Here is a 22,835-nt window from a genome sequence, read left to right on the forward strand (position 1 = left end):
CAGTGTACAGTAAGTCTTTACCTTTAAAGTCTGTCTGGGTCCACGTGCACTAGTCATCATTCCTGGCTGATTACAATGTCCCTGTGAGTTGTTCCTGTACAGCAGGCATGTCCAAACTATGGCCCTCCAGCTGTTGTGAAACTACAAGTCTCATCCTGCCTTGCCACAGTTTTTCTATTAGGAAATGCTAAAACTATCGCAAGGCATACTGGGATGTGTAGTTTCACAACAGCTGGAGGGCCACAGTTTGGACATGGCTGCAGTACAGCATTACTAGCAAGGCTCGGAAGTTGCTCTGTGTACTGCTCAGCTGTGCTTGGATTTGGCTTCACACCTTGGACACCAGAGATGCTTTCAAAATGTTGGTATAGACCCTGTCATTTTGAATGTAGTCAGCAACTCTCTACAGCAGCTCCCAATTAGCTTCCGCTCAATGCTTTAATGACGACTACCTGTTTGTACCAAGTCAACAGTACAATGTCACGTCTGTTGAAGATATTACCCAGTACTGTGCTTGAAGATATTAGATTTAAAAAAGTTAAAAAATAAAAAAGATGACTCTTTTTGTTGCAGAACTTGCTAAAATATATTATTAATGATATGCATTAAAATTGGACTCACCTGTCTATATACTATAGACACACATTAATGCCGCCATATACAGAAATATTAACATGTATGGAAAAGAAAAATATATGTTCCAATAACACAAGAAAAAATGTGAAAAAGTGTGAGTCAATATAAGAGAAATATGTGAAAAATGTAAAACTAAAAAATATTTTTCGCTGAATTTTAATTGTATAGAATTAATTTATCATTCACAGTTATGTTATTTCACAATAAATATCAGCCGACCTGAATAATGCCTTATGGGATAAAACCTTCAAGTTGAGAACATTTATGACTTACAGTAGGCTCATACACACATATACTTATATATACACACACTCACTCACGGCGGCACTCACGGTCAAAATAACTGCAATATTGTTCACATATTTTTCTTATATTGTCTCACAATTTTTCAATTTTTTTCTTGTGTTATTGGCACATATATTGTGCTTTTCCTTACATGTTAATATTTCTGTATATGGCGGCATTAATGTGTGTCTATAGTATATAGACAAGTGAGTCCAATTTTAATGCATATCATTAAATAATATATTTTAGCAAGTTGTGCTCCAAAAAAAGAGAGTCATCTTTTTTCTTTCAAATTTTTTGGTCTATTTATATGACTCTTGGGAGCACCACCAACAGGAGAAATTAAATAAGGAGGTGGCAGGTCCATTATGTTTAGTGAATGTTGGTTATAACTATGTACATACTTAAAATATAAATCAGTGCTAGTCTCCTTCCCCCCTTCCCCTTCTTGAAAAGATATTAGATTCATACTGAACCAATCCAGTATTGGTTCAACAGATTGCAAAGGTTCTTGGTGGGCTGTATGATATGGACTCCAAGCTACAGTATGTTGGCCTGGAGTCAGGAGGATGGGAAAGTGAAGAAAGAGAAAATTTGAGAAAATATTTTTCAACTATACAGTGTGGATGTAATTGGAAGCAAAAGTTTATAAAGTTTATTGGGTTGTTCCAGAATTCGATAAGCTTGTCTGAAGAGATGAGTTTTCAGAGAACACTTGAAGAATTGGGGACTAGAGCAGAGTCTTATTGTGCAAGGGAGGGCATTCCACAAAGCAGGTGCAGCCTGAAAAAGTCCTGGGAGCGAGCAATGATTGTTGATGAGAGACCTAGATCTGAAGGCCCATACACACTGGGTGATTTTGAGCTGAAAGTAGCCCACTTTTGGTCTTTTAAACTGCTTTCAGCTCAAAACGCCCAGTGTGTATGGCCGGGCAATTATCAGTGAGCGCTGGTGCCTGCTCCTAAATCATTGCAGGCCACTGACGCTCATCTGCTGGTATTATCAGGGTGGATGGCTTTCCATAGTGTCCTGCTATGGAAAGCCGTCCACCCCCACAAAATTTGCTTGCGCAGGTGAAAATTGCTCAGTGTGTATGCACTGCGCTGTTTTCAGCCAATCAATTTTCGGCATCATTGTTGTGCATAGTCGCGGGGCAAAAATGTTCAGTGTATATGTAATTTAGAAGGTCAGATTGGAGATACTTGGAGATTAAGCGAAGAGATGTACATTGGTGTAGTTTGGTTAATGGCCGTATGTGAGTATGATGAATACAGTACAATTGGTGGAACTGATTGAGTCAATAAAGCAAATTATGAACATCTAGTAAAAAAGATAGGTCACATCGTTGCATTCAGAATGGATATTGGTGCTGAGAGTCTCTTTTTGGCAAGGTCAGTAAGAAGACTATTGGAATAAACAATGTAGGAGATAATGAGAGCATGGATTAAACTTTTGTAGTGACTTGTTTAAGATATGGTCGTATTTTGGATATGTTTCTTTCATGCACGTAGAGTCAAGGGCGTAGCTACCATAGGTGCAAGCGGTGCAGCTGCTATGGGGCCCAAAGCTGAAGTGGGCCCATCTTTACCATCTAAGTAATATGTTTTACATACATTTATCACCATCAGTTTCTAAATAGGGGACCCTTACAAACTTTTGCTATGGGGCCTACGAATATCTAGTTACGCCCCTGTGTAGAGTAGCATGATTTTTAGAGAGATTTAAAGTGGGAAATGCAGGACACTTCAGAGTCAACTTAGACAGCAAGCTTGTGGGGTAGGATTGTTTGTCGTGTTCTCAACATTGATAGAGATATCAGCTTAGTTACAAAAATTGGTTTGTGGAAATGTAATGAATTCTGTTGTGGAAATATTAAGTTTGAGGTCGTGACATAACATCCATAACATGGCATTCAATAATCTGGACCAATACAGATGATGACATAAAAAAGGATCAGTGCTGCATTGGAATTGCGATTGCATGTGAATCAGGCTAGTAGGTTTATTATTTATGCCAATAAGACACACCGTTTAAGTGAGAAAGGCACTCAGGGCCTGATTCTAAATTAATTTGCACTGCAGGTGGGGCAAATGTAACTTGTGCAGAGAGAGTAGGGTAAATATTGGCTGTTTTTTTCTTAAGCTGTAATTTACATTATCAGTTTGAACACACCCCACCCAAATCTAACTCTCTCTGCACATGTTACATTTGCCCCACCTGCAGTGCACATGGTTTTGTCCATCTCCAAAAATTACAGATTTGCATTAGGCCCTCAATGCGGCCGAGTTGCTCAGGACCTGGAATGCTGAGAGGGGTGTTTGGCATGATTGAAGCAACAGATAGAAGGGAAGGAATGCGTTCATAATACCGACACCGTCATCCCAACTACCTCCAGGGTGCCAAGGTTGGGTATTACTGGTTAATCCTCTATCTGTCAGACTACCTTCCAGCTTATACAGTACCATCTCAAGCATTTGAGTCACATCCAGCCATCACCAGCAGAGGTCACTGTTGTCTCCCAGGCCAGCTATCCATCATTGGCTCCCAGGTCAGTTGTCCACCGTTGTACCCAGCCAGTGATAATATCATCAGCATCCTGACTGGCACACTCACCTAAACCATCTCCAGCTCCCAGGCCATCGACAATCTCTTCCAGCTCCCAGGCCGTAGACATTCACCTCTTTCTCCCAGGCCATCCACAATCTCCTTTGGCTCCCAGGCCATCAACAACCATCTCCGGCTCCCAGGTGGTCAACAATCTCCTCCAGCTCCCAGGCTGTCAATACTTATCTCCGACTCCAATGCCTTCAACAATTACCTCTGGCTCCAAGGCCGTCGACTATTCACCTCCGGCTCCCAGGTCAGGATCTGCTATCTCCTCCGGCTCCAAGGATGTTGACTACTCATCTCTGGCTCCTAGGCCATTGCCTATTGTCATCACCGGCTTACAGACTGAAAACTACTGTCATCCTCAGTTCACAGACTGACATCCACTGAACTGTAAATATAGTCTTGTCATCCTCAAGATCTCCAGTATAGATTCCCCAGTGTGCTTTATAACCAGTCAGCTAAATCCAGAGAACCAGGGCAGGGGGCCACCACCTGCTCGTCAGGCACAGATAGGTCCAAAGCTCCTTGTGGGTCTCCCTGGTGAAAACTACTGGTGAATTAGACTCCACACCCCTGTTCCTGGTCTTCGCGAACCCCCTGGTCCAGCTGTTCCTGGTGTACCAGTGTATGTCTACATGCTTCATCAAACCTCCTACAGTAGGTTCCAGTTTCCTGTCCCCTCCATTGGTCCACCCCGGTCACAGCTGGGAACAGAATTCTCTGGTGCTGACACATGGCTTGCCCATGAAATATGCAGTATGATGTCAAAATAATTTTCTACATTATTAATAACCTTGTATAACATATTATAAAATTAGATATTCCATTGATGTACTGTTCAATAAACACTCTGATGGAAATTTTCTAAGATAGGAGTTCTATTTCAGATGGGATGTTCCAATGGGCAACAAATCAGATGCTGTCTATAATCTTCTAGAAGGTGCTAAATGAATAAGAAGTAGATTCTTAGTAAATTTCAGAGTCCAGGAAATATGTTTATTTTATTGGCAGATGCTTACATTTTGGTAGGTGTGTAGTAGATGTGAGCAAGGAGGTTAATCTACACATTGTTTTTCAAACCAGAGTAGATTTTATTGCAGATAACAGGATAAAGATGATAGAAGATAAACAGCAGAAAATATAGTAAAGTACCAATCGCTCTTGGGCTAAGTTCCGTACATGCATACTGCACCGTGACACTCCAATAACACAGGTAACTGCTTGGGCTTCTCTAGACCCTTTTATAGAGCCAAGTAAAGAACATGTACCTGCAGTCTAATCAGTCTGGTTATTCTTACATGATGTTATTGTGCTGATGCCATGCACAATAACACAGATATGTAATGTTATTGATGAGTCAAGCACAATAGTTAGGAGTCAGCTTGAAGTGTTTAAAGTAGCAAACATAAATTAAAGTGAAAAAACAAAATTATGCGTGACTGAATGTTTGCGCTGGAGCAGCTATGAGTGGTATCTGGAACTCAGTCAGACCTACACCTGAGGTCGCTGGAAATAGAGCAAAAAGGGAGATTTTGAGTTCCAAATACGGTACACAGCGCTCAATTTAAATACATAAAATGGTGTAAATTAATAGTGAACAAATCAATGTGCACAAAAAATAAGGTGAGAGATTAAAAATTAAAGTGTTTGGTACTTTAATATATTTTCACCCTATGTTTTCAGTTGCCTGTGTATTCAGTTATCATTATGTGTTTAGGAACACAAGCATATGGTTGTATTTGATGTTCCAAGGTACAGAAATGATTTAACAAAACAGTAATTCGAAATAACATAACTACAGTATATTCCATTTATCAGTACAAGCCTTCTAGGCATTTCCACCTTAAATTCATCTAGAATGTTGTTCTTTTCTGTAATTGGTTACATTTCATGATTTGGAAACTGACCATAAAATGTAACATGATCCTGGCAATTATATTATATAGCTGTAGATGATGGGTTTTATAGAGTTAAGCTTTTAAAACAAAGAAAATGCAGACTAGAATAAAACAGTCATTAGATTAAAGCTATACAGGATTAAATAGTACAATTATTAATAAAGGATAAACTTGACATATCCCTCAAAGGGACCCACTGTTTAAAAGAATGCATAACTTGTGGCACTAATTAAATAAAACCAATATAAATGTTATATAAAACCAAAAACTGTGCAGGGGGCTATTAATGTGGAAATGGACTGTACCCCCAAATTCATTGTTACTTATTGCTGAAACATTTTCCAAAGGTGTTTATACCATGGCACTGTCTCTGGTGCATGGATCAGATAAGATTACTTTTGTGTTCAGACCTGGCCGTGCCAGCATGCATGTAATGTGCAAAATTGTATTTCTCTGACCTGAATCCTGAGGTTACCCTTCTCAGACAAACTTAAAAAAACATTTCATTTTCAGAGTTTGATATTTCAATGTCCCCACGCGTTGTATGGGGATTCCTGTATGCTGTGATTTTGGGGGCTAATTCTGCATGGATCACTAAAGTGAGAATTTGAGGACTGCAAGGAGAAAGCTGACACCCAAACAGAAAGGGAAAACACCCCATGCTAAATTACGAGAGAATTGTTAATGGATCGCTAATCGATATCCACTTGCAAATCCATATGCATTTGCTGAACCATCGAAAGGATGTTATGGTCTATGCAAATGTTACACTGAGACAGGGTAGTAGTGGTCATCGTTGATGTCACAGACCCTCCTCATAAATGCCTGGGCACGCCTGTGTTTTCAGACACACCCAGAAAATGACACTCCCAAACTCCGGCTTACTGTCAGTCAAACTACCCATTTTTGGTCATTAATGGGTTAATCTGGTTGGTTTGTAAAAGCAAACTCCTTCTTTTATGGACAAAACCATGTGCACTGCAGGTGGGCAGATGTAACGTGCAGAAAGAGTTACATTTGAGTTTCTGTGCAGAGTAAATACTGGCTACTTTATTTGTACAATGCAGTTTGCAATTTAGTTCAGTTTGAACACACCCAACTTAAATGTAACTCTCTCTGCACATCTTACATCTGCCCCACTAATTCCCCTCACACATGCGCAACGTGCACAGTACACATGTGCAGTTGTTCGATAATCGCTTGTTTTGCAATTCTCTGATTAGCGATCAGTGATGAATTAGCCACTTTGTTGTCAATTATAAGAATATATGTTGCTGTTTATCTCTTGTTTTGAGCTTTGCATAATAGACATTTAAATCATGTGGAAACTGGTGTTTCAGCATCATTTATGGCATTGAAGGGCTTGATAAATATATCCCTTAAACTTCAAGTGTTACCAATGCTACTGTACATACAAAGGAAAATAGCCATTGGCCAAATTGTCTTAATTGATAAAAGTTTTAAAAGTGAAAGCTAAAAGCAGGCAGAGCAGTCCAAGGAAATTAGATTATGGAGGACAAGAACATTAGTGAATGCATTTTTTTTCAGCCAAATTTGACCTTGTATCGATGTTTGGGGGACTGCACATGCGAATGGTATATTATGCGCATGCACTGCTCAACTTTGTGAATGGCTTCGGTGACTTGCATAGTCGCTGAGCCATTCGCAAGGATCGGGGTGGGATGGGGGCAGACAGAGGTGGGAACAAGGGTTGTCCATGTGAATACATATGTGTGTACCCATGGGCTTTCCCATGGGCACATGCATAGGACGATATAGGATGCATAGGACGATATGTTCCCACTGACTTCTATATGCAAAGCCAGGAGAAATCGTTCGATGTCGGCACTCATCAAATGATTTCTCCTGCAGCGGAGCCATGCGAAGGGTTTTCGTTATACATCCCCTCGTATGGTAAGGGTGGGGAGGCATGTATTCCGGTGGGGCAGCTTCGGCTGCGTCTCCGATGCTTGGTAAGCTGTGATCATCGCAGCTTACCGAGCAAACTAGAATCACCCCTTATGTGCGTATAAAAAAATTCTTACAATTTATGAAATGAGAAAACCAGTTTTTTGCTGTTATCACTTTAATATTTTTTATTCTATGGATACATTACCACTATCAGGATTGGACTGGCAAGCAGGCAAACTGGGGAAGCCACTGGTGGACCCCACTGCCCGGATGCCCACTTCCTCCTCTTGGTATCACGTTCCAGACTGAGAACTTGCTTTATTCATACTACATATTGTACCATATACTGCACAGGACTAATATTTTCTACAGTGTATTGCTGTTCTTAATCTGGTACAATATGTATCAGGGCCCACATTATGCACTAGTTAGACAAACCAATGTGGTTGCTGACTCCACCCCTTCTTGAGACTGGCCACAGCCCTATACATGGTCTTCTAACACTTCATTCCCTTAATGTCCTAGTCTGACCCTGACCACAATGCATTTTACCTGTAGCTTTCACCTTAAAAAAATCCAGTAAATACATTACCAGTAAAGCCTCATAAGATGGTGCAGGGGCATCTGTCCAGCCAGATCCCAAGTTCTGTCCTGATCTTCCTGAAATCCTGTGTGCATATTACAGGGGTGGGTATTTCAGTGGGAAGACCAGTCAGTCCCCGGTCACCGTAAAATGACATGAGAAATACATTTACGTTCAGAAAGATAAATATGTATACTCTGTAGCTGCCACCATAACTAATGGGGAGCCCCTGTGAAACCCCTCCCTTTGATCTTTTATAGGTGTTAGTGCTGGTCGGAAAGAGGATAAAATATTACAAGAATAATGAAAATCATTTCTTAGTACAGGCAAGCCAGCAGAGTGCGGCACAGAATGAAAAAAATATGCAGAATATTAAAATTCATTCCATACTTTCATCAAAGGTTATTCTATCTGAATGAGTGATGAAATATTTTTTACAGCTGCTTTCACCTTAACGTCTTTTATTCTGTAGGTGCTTTGAAAGACATTTGTAATATGAGGTATTTCCTTTGCATGTAGTGATGATATAAATATTAGGAAGCATACTGGTGAAAATGTACTAAAATGGAAGTTCTATTTCAGATAGGATGTTGCTTTGGGCAACCAATCAGAATCTACTACTTTTTTATTTAGAACTTTCTAGAAGATAATAGATAGTATCTGATTGGTTGCGCATAGCAACATCCCATCTGAACTAGAACTCCGTAAATTTCCCTCACTGTATTATGTGATTTAGGGGTTTATTCTGGTTCGGGCGGCTGGGCCGTAAGCGTACGTTCCGGGCTTTTTTTTTATCTGCGCATGCGTACCTTCCGCAATGCGCAGGCGCGATGACTCCACAACGCTGACTGATGGGTCTTTCCATGTGAAAAAACCTGTCCGCAAGAGTACGGTCATTGTGGGCGGCATAGGGGCGTGTTGAGGGGAGCGGCCGAAATAATGAGGGAAACTGGGCGTAAACATGGGCGTACACGGGGGTGTGCACAAAAAATGTACGGTGCTACTACCGCTTGATCGGCGAATGCACCGTTCATTTCGGACACAAAACAGGCGTCCGCCAACCGCCACCTCAGACCACCCCTAGAGATACCGCATGAGAGCAGACGCCTGGGTCTGCTAATTAACGCTGATTACTACTCAAACACATACACCTGAATGTAATAAGCAATGCTGCAGTCTATTAAGTCAAAACCATTATTTCACTACCTGCAAGCCACACACAGCACTCAAACACATTGGAAGAATATCTTTATACACTTCTCTACATGTAAAGGTTGGTTTCATTTAAGGTAAGAATCATTTTAAGACCAGCTTATATATGCCAAGGTAGTTATTTGTAAAACATTTTTACACAATCACTACGTGTTTTCATATACTTTACACAGCAGCACACTCAATCTACACAAGTCGACAAGTCGATTGAAAACAATAGAGACCCGTCCGTGCACGGTGGCGTACGCTCAGATAGCCGCAAGAAGTCGGTGGGAAGACGGACAAGAGACGTCCGTAAACGGTGGCGTACGCTCTGTTGTTGGAGTCTAAGCGGTGATCCATCCGTGTACGTTGGCGTACGCTCAAGTGTACGCCACTCCCCTTTGTCGGTGTTTGTGTCAGTCCGTATGCGGCTGTTTTGTGGGTGGACTTTCGCTCACCGGCCGCGTACGGGGAACATACGCTGATATGGAACGTACGTACGTTTGGCCGCCGCAACCAGAATAAAGTCCTTAGTTTGACTCTCCATGGCAGCTATCACCAATGCAATAAGCAAGCTCAGGTGCATGGAATGCTTGCTTGCACCTACATCTCTAACATTAGATTTTATGATGCTTACAAGTTAATAAGGTAAATGAGGTGAAGACATCAATATCTTTCCTGTGAAGTCAAGCAGCCACGATTATCAAGGGGTTCCGGATAACTGCCGGCCAGTTGGGATTCCGATGGTCTGTACTCCGATATCAAAATCCCAACTCTTTAAATGCCCAACAGACAGGATCCCGACTGACAGGGGCTATTCTTCCAATCCCGATAGAGGGAGAATAGAACCTGTGCCGAGCAAAGTGTGCCACCGATAGAGGGAGAAAAGAACCTGTGCCGAGCAAAGTGTGCCATCGAGCCTGCAGCGTAGCGAGTGCAGCAAGCCTGCAAGGGGCTTCTTTGCACTCGCCACCCTGTCAGAACCCCATGCATTCGGGATTCTGACCATCGGGATCCCAATTGTCGGACCACCAAAATACACCCATTAACAAGATGGCCACTGCAACCTCACTGTCAAAGTCCGCCCGGTGCCATCTTAGAGAGGTGTTCCTCTGGGGGAGTCTTACTCCAGATATACATTTGTATTACTTCTACCACTACCGATGTCTTTGTCAATATAACCGCTTAGTCTGAAGAAGTTATTCAAATCTGATCACTTGGCTGTGAAATCGCAGATGTGGGGCAGGGAGAGAATTAAAATAGTCTTGCTGTAGCATTTGAAGATGGATTAGAGTGTTAATAGAAGGTTATGGGAAATAAAGTAAAGCGGATAAAGGCGAGACAAGCTGAATAGGTAACGTAGAGTGGGAATGCAGTGAGTGATTCACCGCTGGATGTGAGATGACTGATGGCCAGCTGGTGACAGGTGAGTGTGAAGTGGGTACAGCAGATGGATGTTTGGAGGTTGGAGGAAAAGCATAGGGGCCAGATGCACTAAGCTTCAATGGAGAGTGATAAACAACCCGCCAATCAGCCCATGCCTGTCATTTTTCAAACACGGTCTGTGACATGGCAGGTTGGAGCTGATTGGCTGGCTGTTTATCACTCTCCTTTGTATCACTTTTGAAGCTTAGTGCAACTGGCCCTCAGTCTTTATCGAGGTGATGGGTGTCTGGAGGTGGGAGGAGAGACATCGAGATAAGCTACGAATATGAGAGATAAGATAAGAATAAGCTCAGGAGATGAGTGGCTTGAGGTTGGAGGAAATTTAGCACCTTGAGTAAGGTCACTTCCTCCTGTTAACACAGCAAACAGTGGACACCATGTGCCTTTATAGGTAGCACTATAGGTCCCAGTGTGCTTTACATTGATATATCACTCATATTTGATATATATCTTAAGGTTATCTTCCAGATTTTTGGGGGGAAATATAGCAACTCTACGTTTAATCAGGTACAGAAATTGTGAAGCCTTTGGTTTACTTACCACATCTAGAGAACTCTTTTCATCACATCATCTGTTTTTACAGCATTAGATGTCACCTTAATTTATTTGCACACAAGACTACTTATTCAAATGTATATTGAGGCATGACATTTAATTTTAAGATTAGTATTTAGTACAGGAATCCAGTTCCAGAGGCATTGTGTTTTTAAATTGAATCTGATGTTTAAAAAGGGCAAGGGAAAGGGTTGTCATGTCAGAACAATGTTACCCTTTAACATATTCTTTGAGGACCAAATTTAGGAACATAGTTAGCACTACTTGTTTTCCAACTTTTAATATATATTACATCATTATAATGTACACTATGTGTGTGCAGAAGTCAAAATTCATCATGCAGTACACAAGAAATACAATTAGTTTCCATTAGATCACTTTGGTTTTTATTTTTGCAGTAGGTTTCACTATTTACTAATTATTTACTGCATGACATATTGGATGATAGAAGAAGATGCACTTATTGTGCAGTTAATTGGTGACTCATGAACAGTAAGGAAATACATATGAATGATTGGTCAGAATACGGATGCCAACATGCCAATAGAGGAAATCCTGATTGGATCTGGTCAGTATACTGTACTTGCCTTTTCCTTGCCCCTTCTATCTCCCCGCAGCCTAACCCTAAGCCCCCTACTAGTACCTAACCTTACTACCTTGCAGACCAAACCTAACCTTCCTATCCAACAGTGTAGCACTAACCCCCTTCTAAGTACCTAACCCCAACCATCCCTTCACACAGCCTTACCCTAACCTCCCCCCCACACAGCCAAAGCCTCCCCACTAGTGCCTAAACCTTAATCACTCACCCTGCAGCCTAACCCTAAACCCCCTTTTAAGTGCTTAATCCTAACACTTCCTCCATGCAGCCTAACCTTCCCCCTCTCCTTTCCTGGCCTAATGATAACCAGTCCCGCCTGTTTACGTTTGGGATGCCGGCAGTCAAGATTACGGTACTGAGTTCCGGATTCCAGTGCCGGTCTTGTTGCGTGAGTTGGGATCTCATCCCCATAGGCACACTGAAATGTATTAGCCCTTGGTATAATGAGAATTCCCTTTTTAGCATTTCTTGGTTTCGTAAGTTGTTGAGCATTATGCGCTGCTATGATACATCTGCCCCAATGGTAGTTCCGCCTCTGGTTTCCAGTAATGCCAAAATTGAAATGTATGCTTTAAGTGAGTTAAGGAAAATGCAGCTAATGCTCCAAATGTAACTCTTTGAACATGTTATGTATGCTCCACCTGCAGTGCATCATGGTTTTGCCCGATTTAAAAACAAATTTGCCCTGTGATCAAGTTGGAATTGAGTGTTCAAACTTGGGAGAAAATATTGGGTTTTCTACTGTACTTCCATGGAGGCCAATTATGGGATTCTCTATGGCCCGATTATGACCCATTTATAGGGCTGGGAATTTGCAGCCCTGACAATTTTTGAAAGACTGTGCAAGTGCACAGTACCCTGTGAGCATGCACAGAGCCCTTTTGTGAATGGACCATGCAAAGGCAAGGTGATTGAGAGGCGCCAGGTGTTTGAGGGCGTAACGCAGGCATTTCTCAGCCATTGGGAGGGCTTCTCTCCACAGTGTTTGCAGTGCAGAGTAGGTCTAGACGTGGCTGTGAACGCATTTGCAGCCATGCACTGGGGCGGAGGGGAGGGAGCTTTGTGGGGCGGTGTTATTACTTGCTCATTGGGCTGCGTTTACTCGCAGCCCAGCGAGCAGGTATGAATAAGGCCCTAAATACCAATGTACACATGTATTTTATGAAGTGATATTATGTAGTTTTGAAGAGATCATTTTACTGGGAATTTTTGTACACACAGGTTGTAATGATGTAATGATAATGGTACTTGACATTTTGACAAAATTCCATCATTTTAATCAATCCCACATTCAGCTCTAATCATTTAAAAAAAATGCAATCAAAATACTGAACTGGAAAATCATATATTTATATATCTATCATAATCTACCTGTCATATATAGAGAGTGCACTCACCATTATTTATATTTCGAAAAAGTTCACATAAGGGTACACGGTCACTAGGTCGACAGTCAGAAGGTGGATATGCATTGGGTTCCCCACTGAAGGTAAACATGCCTTAGATCGACACATGAAAAGAGTTGACACGGCTTAAGGTCAAAAGGGTCATTATGTCGACATTGGGATGGTCACAGTCAAAAGGTTGACATGGGTTTTTCATGGTCTTTTTTAAACCAACATGTGCCGTTAGACGGTATTCATGTCCTACCATCCACTAGGGAGGGAGACTATAATAGCATGCCGAGTGTAGCGAGGCACCGAGCCCGAAGCATGGCGAGCATAGAGAGCCTTGTGAGGTGACACGGTGCACTTATGTCCATGTCAACCTAATAATCCACACCCCAAATAAGATGCTAACTCCCTTTGCATAATGTGGTTAGTCCATCAATGTTATAAATTTTTTTTAATAAAGAGTAATTCTTCCAACCATAAATTAATGCAGAGCATGGAGAAGATGCTGAGGTGTGAATACCACTGGTGATACCACTCTTGGCTAAAAAGCAGTTTCTGTCCTTGTGGAAGGAGCCTTATCAGAAACAATGGTTGTTGAGAACAACCTTGTGGAAAATATTTGCAATCGCATCACAGAAATGTTACACGTTCACATATCTATGGTACTGTAGCTGCCCGCCAGCACAGCCAAACTGCAAAGGCAAGCACTGGGTCACCATTCTCCGTTGGTCGCATCTTTCTGGGATGCAACTACAGGTTGAGCCTTCACTCATGCGTGCTGGGGAGATTCTATATTTACAGTTGTGCAAAAATCACTGTTCAACCATTTTCGCACAATAGCGGGGGAAGCTGAATTTGATTATTTAGCAATAAAGGACCTACCCAGGGCCGGTGTCAGGCTTCTCAGCACCCTAGGCAAAACTTCAAACTACTGCAATAAAGGCAGGGACATTGATTGTGAAAACTGCTGTCCTTGTGAGTTATATCTCAGACATATTGGAGGTCTTTCACATTTTCAAAAGACCTGTTCTGAGACTGCTCATGCGCATAGTGTCAGTTTCTAGAGGCTGCAAGGGGAAGGACTTATAAGATCCCTCTCCTGTGAGAATGCCTCCATAGGCATAATGCAGTTTATGCAATCTGAGGATAGCAAAAACCAGTTGGGCCAAACTCCAGAAAGCTTTGCTTTTCAGAATTTGGTAAATACTGTAGGTGGGAAAGAGTAGGACACAATAACAATGGGGATTGAGACTTTGTGAAATCTTCTGCATTAGGCAATTAGAGCATAGCAACAAAACAAAATTATGAAGAAACCGCTGTTTCTAAATTTTTTTCCAAAAAAGCTTCAAACATTGGCTCCTAGGGCAAGCCCCAAATGTGCATACCAAGGGCGTGATTTATCATGGATCGTAAAAGCAAAATCTATCTCTAATGGGCAATACCATGTTGCCCAGCAGGTGGGGCAAATGTAACATGTGCAGAGAGAGTTAAGGGTTGTACAGACGGTTTGAAGCATGGCCGAATCTGATGGTGCCGATTTTTACTTATCCCATAGCCAACTTTGACTAAGGCCATGGGGGATTTGGACTATGGGCGATTTGGATTATGGCCGATTTGGCCATAGGCCAAATACAGTACCCTGCAGTATAATCAAAATTGCCTTGCCTGCACAGTCTATTTTGCAAAGCATTAGCTACTCCGTGGGGCCACGCATTGCTCTCGCCCAAAGTGTACATACGGTGTGATTCTGACTAACTATTTGGGTGAGGTGCTTTCAAACTCAAATCTAAAGTGCATTGTAAAAATGCCTACCGGCAGTGCACATGATTTTGCCCAATAGAGTTAGATTTTGCTTTTGCTATCCATGATGAATCAAGTCCATTCTTCAGGTCTGTATCCTCTACTAAAGTATGTTACTATGTTCTCAAATTTAGGACTTGCTTACTTTTTTGTACTACTTTGTATTATTCATTGTTATAAAGAAATGTTAGGAGTCACTTCATATTCCTTTTTCATGATTTTAATGTCGTTCAATAATGTGTGAACTTACTAAATTATGTCATTAGTGAAAACTCACATTTGAAGAAGAGATGCTAATGGCCACTTTGGTTGGATTTAGTATCTGCTGGCTCCATGTGTAGCCAACTTACTGTCCAATATGAATAACATCAGATGAAACTATCGCTCTGCGATTTATCTTAGATATCTGGGCAGCCAAACTTCTTGGCCCATAATTATATTTCAATGTTTCTAAAGAACTCAAACAAAAGATAAGAAAATAAAAGTCTCCAAACACGACATATGAAGCTTAAAGAATTCTCTTGTATGGGGTATGGTATAACTTACTGACATTCGGGATTCCGACGGTCATTTCTTCATCACAATCCCGACTGTCAGAAGCCCGAAAGGGGGGGGGGGGCGAGCGCATTAAAGCCCCTTGCAGGCTCACCAATCTTGATACTCGGTGGCGAGCAGCGCTTGCCACCTATTCAATTCTCCCTATTTGGGGGTTGTAGACCCCCATGAGGGAAAATAGTCTCTGTAAGTCTGAATTTCAACTGTCAAACCACTGAGATTCAGGATTCTGATGTCAGAGAAATGATCGTCGGAATCCCAACTGTTGGTGAGTAATCTGGCACCCCTTGTATGGGATTCGGTATGGAATCCCGGCGGTGGGAATCCCGGCGGTCGAAATCCCGACGCTGGAATCCCAACCGCCGAAATCCCGACAAGGGGGGGACCATGCCTCGCTACGCTCGGCACGCTAATTTATTCTCCCTCCAAGGGTGTCGTGGACACCCACGTAGGAAGAAAGTTTTGGGATTTCGGCGGTCGGGACTGCTGGGAAATTGACTGCATCCCCTTGTTTGAGCTATATCATCTTGATTGCTCTTTCCCTATCCTAAAACTGGGTACACCCCTACAGATGTATCTGTCCAATCTATCTAGTGGGAACAAAAACCTGGAAAAGTATGGAAGCAAATGACAATCAAAAAAGTTTGCTTCCAAAAAGACAATGGTCAGTCAGTCAGTCAGTCAAATCAATGACTAAATCATTGGCTAAATCAATCTGATATAGCAAATTATTCCAAGCAATAGTTTTTGTCTTTTTTTCAGCATTTGGGAGAAAATTGTGATTGTGCTCATATACAGTACATTTCAAGATCTAAGTTCCCACCAGACAGATTGAACAGATAAATCTTTATGTGTGTACCCAGCTTTGAATTTATGCCATGTTTTTATCTTCATTGAAATAAAGAGGTGATTGAAAATGTGACGATTTTATTGTGTGAAATTGGCAAATGCACTTTTCCAGAACATTCTATGACAAAGTTCTTTGCACCTTTGGCATTCACACAATCATAGTGCAAATGATGCAAAATTACAAAATCTGAAATATAACAAGTTAGAAGAGACTTATTTAAACTTTTTAGAAGAAATACTTAATTTGTTGAAAATCTGTATCTTATATTATGACAAATATGGTTTAGGTACAGTATACAGTTTTCACATAATAAGCTGTGTACTTTTTGTTCAGAAGTTATTAGAACAGGGAATGGGTGGGTGTGCAGCCAGAGCACGTGCCGTGGGACCCCCACACAAAAGTGCTAAAGTAATTTTAACTGAGACTTGTTCCATCATTTAAATCAGGCATAAAATCTGTGTTTGGTTATATCCGTGCCCTTCACTTCAGTGATTAACTGCTACAAAAACACCTACAGTAATTCTCCTTTTTGTTAAGAATTTTCTACTGGAGTCACATATTACAAAGGTTGCCGATAAGAAGGACAGTGTATGATACACAAGCAGGTGCAAAGAGGATCAAATGTTTTGGTATAAGCAGGAGAGGGGAGATAAAGTACCCCAGGGGACAGTGGGAATATACAAAGTCTCAACTAAAATGGTACCACAAGATGGCCACTATTCACAAGATAGAAAGCAAAATGTTTCATCCTGGAGTATGTCATGAAGGAGTAAGACCAGCAGAGGTGGGAAACTGATGGGAAGCTGCACACCAGAGAAGGTAAAAGGGGCTGTATTTGTACCAAACAAGGTTTCCAGAACTGCAGAAAGGAAGCAGAGTCATAAGACTGACTGCGATGTTAGGGGTAAATTTACTAAAGTTCCCCCAAGCAACCAATCAGATTCTACTTCTTATTTATTTAGCATCTTCTAGAATATTATAGATATATTCTGATCAGTTGCTATTGGAAACATCTAATTTTCAATAAAACTCCCATCTTAGTAAATGTATCCCATTGGGGGATTCAATTGTTGGGTGACCGTCCCCGCACCCGTGAGTTCCCGCCGCTGGTATTCAAATGTTTCTCACAAAGGGCCCACACACATTTTTTCAGCTCTCTAACCCCAGGGCACCCAAATGGGACTTTTCTTGTCCCGCCCATTAGTTTGGTTGGGTTTAAGCATTTTCCGAGCCTCAACCTGACCTTAATGGGTGTCAAATGCATGATAAAATTTACAATTTCAATATCACCCTGTCATCTCCCGTAACATTAGATGTGAGATCAGGAGCGATAAAACATTTGAATTCCCCCTTAGAGTCAGTAGTGCCTGGGCTTGAGGCCACCAAAGAGACTCAGCTAAAGAACAGGTAAGCAGAGAATCAACCTATTGTTGTGTTTTAAGTATTATCATTGCTCCTGTAAGTTAAAGAGAGTGCCTGGCTGTTATTGCTGCACTCATTGTTGAATAGAGAGACATTTGAAGCGAAGGGTGATTTATTCGGATTACTGTAAATCTTCCATTGGTGATAAAGTGCAATAGTGCTATGATCTTGCCTGAAGTATATAAGTTGTATTGTGTTTATAAAGTGAACGAGTGAATTGTGTATCGGTTATTTTGGAGCGTGTTCCGATTATCAGTGGTCAATTTACCAAGATGGAAGTTGTATTGAAGATGGGGGATTGCACATTGCAACAAATCAGATTGTACTTTATTATTTATTTAGCACCTTCTAGAAGATAATAGATACAATTTGATTGGTTGCTATGGACAGCATGTCATCTTCAATAGAACTCCCATCTTATTAAATGTATCCCTCTGTGTGAATCCGTCGATTTTTGTACTCCATTGTCTATTGCTTTCTATTTTGCCTTCTATTATTGTAGTATTGCTATTTCTCTACATTTCATGTTTAACATGGATGCTTTTATATAAAGATCTGTTCCAGAAATTTCAGTCGGTACTTGTGTATTATCACGGCACCCACGATTTCAATCGCAGGGCATTGTACAATCAAAAATCGGTTGCATCGCATGTGATCATATCGCATGCGATGCGATGTGACGCGATGTGAACCGATTTTTTATTGTACAGCCACCCTGATGGGTGATTACTATGTTAAATGCCCCCCATTGTTAACGCCACCCCACTATCAACGCCAACCCGAAGTGTGGCAAGCGCAGCGAGCCCGCGAGGAGCAGCGGTACGCGTCCTCAGACCTTTTCATACCCCCACTACCCACGTGGGCGTGGAGTTGATTTTATATAGTGTGGCGAGCGAGCGAGCCACCGAGCCTGAAGCGTGGCGAGCACAGTGATCCCCGTGAGGGGACGCGGATTACTTCACATTCTATTCTGCGTCCCCTCGCCACGCCAACGTGGATAGTGGTGGTATGAAAAGGTCGGAGGACGCGTACCGCCCCCCCCCCCCCTCCCCGCGCGGGCTCGCTACCCTCACCACGTTTTGGGTTGGCGTTGATATATATATATATATAACGCTATGGATTGTTTTAGGGAGGGGGCCCCAAATCAGTTTCTTGCCTATGGCTCCATGAGGTCTAAATCCTGCATGCACGGGATAACACAATCTAGCATAGTGCCGGTTGGATTACTTATGCGATCCAACCTGAATTAGCATTGTAAAGAAAGTTGCACACTAAAACACTCGACATTTCCGAGTCACATGGTGTTGACGCTTATGTGGACACATCTGTACGAGTTTGGGAGAACTCTGAAGAGCGGGGAATGCATGTAGCAAAGGAATTGATGTATCGGATGAAAGCAGATTAAGGGTATGTGGAGCACAAGAAGATTTAAGGAGGGTTTGTGAGGCACAGGCAGGTAGGCAAGAGCTAGGGCAAAGGACAAACAATACACTGTTTATAAATATACATTAATATTTTAGAAATATTTATAACTGTTGCTGGGGTCAGTGCACATCCAAAATCTGCTCTATTGATTTCAGAAAATGAGTAGAAACCTCTTCGGTTCTTGATTTTTACGGGGAAAAAAAATCAGAAATTGATTCAAGAATAATACGTGATTTGATTTTTCAAGTAGTTTGATGTGAGCTTTGTGTAAGTGATTATACCTTTTTTGAAAACGAGGAATACTGTATGTCTGGAATTAAAGTAATCTTGTATTTTATTCCACATATTTTTATTTTACATAATTTAGTTTTAATTTATAGTGCTAAGTGATGTAGCTAAACACCAAGGACAATATTCAAAGTATTAAGAGTAGCGTACCACACTAATGTGTTCCTATATTTCCAACAGGTGGAAATATAGGCGTACGTCTATTCAATTCAACCACTGATCTGTAAAAATGACAATTTAGCGGACTTTTAAAAATATATAAATTCAAGTTTTTGTAAAAGTCGAATCTGCATTGCTGAAAATGACTGCTAAATTGTTAAATTTGCATCCATTTTCGCCGATCCGTGGTGGTTTTTGCTGATCATTGGGCTTTCCAACCGTTGGAAAAATTCCAACTATTGCAAAGATCAAATGTAAATTTGACCTATACCTTTTTGATGTCCATAAGTTGTAACAAATGGGGTTATGAATAAATTGCGTATGACTATAAACATATGAACTAGAAAGAAGTTTTTTTATGTTAATCCATCAATCAATAAAGATATACATTAAATTACGTCAAGCTTCGCTGATGAGAATTTTAAAACTAAATTCTTGTGTCTCTAATTTTTATATACTGTATGTATTACTCTGCAATGCAACCATACATTGCAACAACTTCAACCGAGCAAGATCTATTTAACCAGCAGCAAACTTGTGGATGTGTCTGCTTTCATTTCTTCATTCCCTAGCAAGTTAAGGAGATAGCTGTATTCGACAAGACAGACAGATAGGGAAATTGATGGTAATGATGATAGTGAATGTAATGGCAGAAAGAAAGATGTATGCACAGTGTGTAGACAATTATCTGGGACAGACAAGAACGAGATCAGTGTAGCTTAGTGTGTGTCTTATTTACACTACTGTAGTGATGTGTATCTTAGTTTTATCTATCAAAATAATAAATCAAGTTACTGTACTCGCTGAAGAATACTACAAATACGCATTTGTCTTTTATTTTAACATAACTATTATACACACACATTTTTTAAATGAATGCCATACAACCTATTTATGAAGATGCTATTTATTATTGTATACTTTTGTCACTGTATAACTTCTCACCAGCATTTTCTATTAAAGTAGCTTTTATATATTTTTCTTTTATTTTAGCTTTTCCATTTATCCAAGAAAAAACAAAAGTCATTTACCAATGTGTATAAAAAAACTATTTTGGGACTTCAAGGGCCTATTCTCTCTGCCACTGGGCTAGTTTATATAAAAAGAATATAGGATCTGCATACTGAAGGAAGTCAGCACTTGCATGCAGGCTTGGTGCCTTCTTGCACCATTTATCAGGCCTACAAAGGCTGGTTCTACCATTAATTACTAAGGTGTTGGTGTATTGCACCAACTTTTCTCCAGCTGCTTAAGACATTTTTTGATTTTTCTTATTTTGATGTCAAAACGCCCAAGGGCATCATCAACTTGACAAGTGTGGTAGGAAGCCATGGTTTGAGACATCAGTGGGCAGCACAAGAGTGGACATGTGACCAGAGTGGGCCAGTCAGAGTAGGAGGGTATGGTTAAAGCTAAGCGATGTGTGATTAGGAGAAATAACTAAGAATGATGCATTCTTGGTTACTTCCTCCCCATCCAATGTTGAATAGTAACCATGGAAAGCATAGCATCAATGTCTATCCCTAATTGACAGAAAAAAAATCAGTATCCATGTAGGATAAAAGGGTGGCAATAGCTCCATTTCATGTAGCACCCCTTTCTCCACACATTTGTTTCACACAAGAAAAGATGAACGTGAGAGTTGTACCAAAGGAGTTTGAGCATCATATGAACAGGTCTCTTCCCAAACACAAAAGGGAGATTTACATTTACTGGATTTGATATTTATACGTGAAATTAGTAGTGCATTTTACTTTTTTATGTTGTTGGACTTTATGGGGTAAATATACTAAGATTGGAGTTCTGTTAAAGATGGGATGTTACCCATTGCAACCAATCAGTTTCTATCTACTATCTTCTAGAAGGTGCTAAATAAAAGTGATATCTGATTGGTTGCTTTGGGCAACATCCTATCTTAGGTGCTTAAAAAATGCAAGTAATTGACTTTATGGTATATTTAAAAAAATAGCCTTTATTGTGGATAAGCACAAATAGACTGTATGTACTGAAATATCTATGTAATGGTGCCCGTACACTTATGGGATCGGATGCGACGCATCTGATCGCATCTTATGTTGCATAAAGTACCCTCTTCCAGCACCTGATGTTGCTTGCCATCTGCGATTCCACATCGGGTGCTGGAAGAGGGCGGGTGGCAGAGTAGCTTAGAGCTGTGAAGGGCAATAGCGGGCAGTGGGGGCAGAACTTGAAAAACACTGGACAGCCCTCTGATTGACTGAGAGAGCTCTCAGCCAATCAGAGCGTCACCCAGTGTTTTTACAAATAGTGCTGCTGCCACTGACCCCCGCTGCCCACTAGCACTCCTTCACAGCATTACGCTACTCCGATGGACCCCTCTCCCTAAACCCACGGCCGAAAGCACTGCCTCTGCCTGCCGATTGCATTCAATCGATGGCATGTTGCAAAAAACCACATGTAATTGCTCCTGTAATTCGACGGATATTATTTGCAGCACATACTATCCATCGACGTGACATTCGACCGGCGGGCCCACGCATATCATCGCATGGTCCCTAAAAAAGTGCATACAATAATTTGATTTATGGAACATGTGTGGTCAATATCTAATGATCGTATGCAATATCTCATATATGTATGGGCTACATAATGAAACTTTTAACACACAATGAATTAAAGAGAGACCATATCTCTCACTATCATGGATAAACATAGGTGCACATTTTTACAATCATACACAATGTACTTATTCATGTTGCACATCAATACTGCAACAATATTCACATTCCTATTATATGGAAATGTGCAGTGCTCGATTAACCAATAGGCTAATTAGGCTGCAGCCTAAAGTGTCAGCACTGGGGTTGGGGGGGGGGGGTCCCAAGTAACTTACTGATTGAATTTATATACATTGTGTTTCACCGCCAGCTGGCCAGCCTTTGCCAAAGTCTCCTTCCCACGCCACAAGCATTGGATCATACATGTCAGTTAAATAACCTCTGTTACATCCACATATGCATTATGAATGGTGAGTCCCTGAGTGCACACAAACATGTGTTACAATTCCAGGGGAGAGCATCAAGTACCTTTAATAAGTCCTTTGAGAAGTCCTTCGAGAAGCATTCCTAATATCAGGAAGTCAGGGAGCAATTATGTGTGAGCTAAGCCAGCAAATATTCTTTTTTACTTTATTTTGCTTTCATATTGTATTTGTACTATGAAGTCCAGTGGGTCACTGTTTTTC

The 22,835-nt window shown here is 41.1% G+C and overlaps 1 protein-coding gene across 3 annotated transcripts in view; it reads left to right on the forward strand.

Moving 5' to 3' along the window:
* Positions 1 to 22,835, forward strand: part of GRIN2D (glutamate ionotropic receptor NMDA type subunit 2D) — a 762,310-nt gene that overhangs the window by 393,339 nt on the left and 346,136 nt on the right. The gene's annotated exons all lie outside the window — the stretch shown is intronic.

Source organism: Crinia signifera, chromosome 19 (genome assembly GCF_055691185.1).
Source record: "Crinia signifera chromosome 19, ASM5569118v1, whole genome shotgun sequence".
Taxonomy (NCBI): domain Eukaryota; kingdom Metazoa; phylum Chordata; class Amphibia; order Anura; family Myobatrachidae; genus Crinia; species Crinia signifera.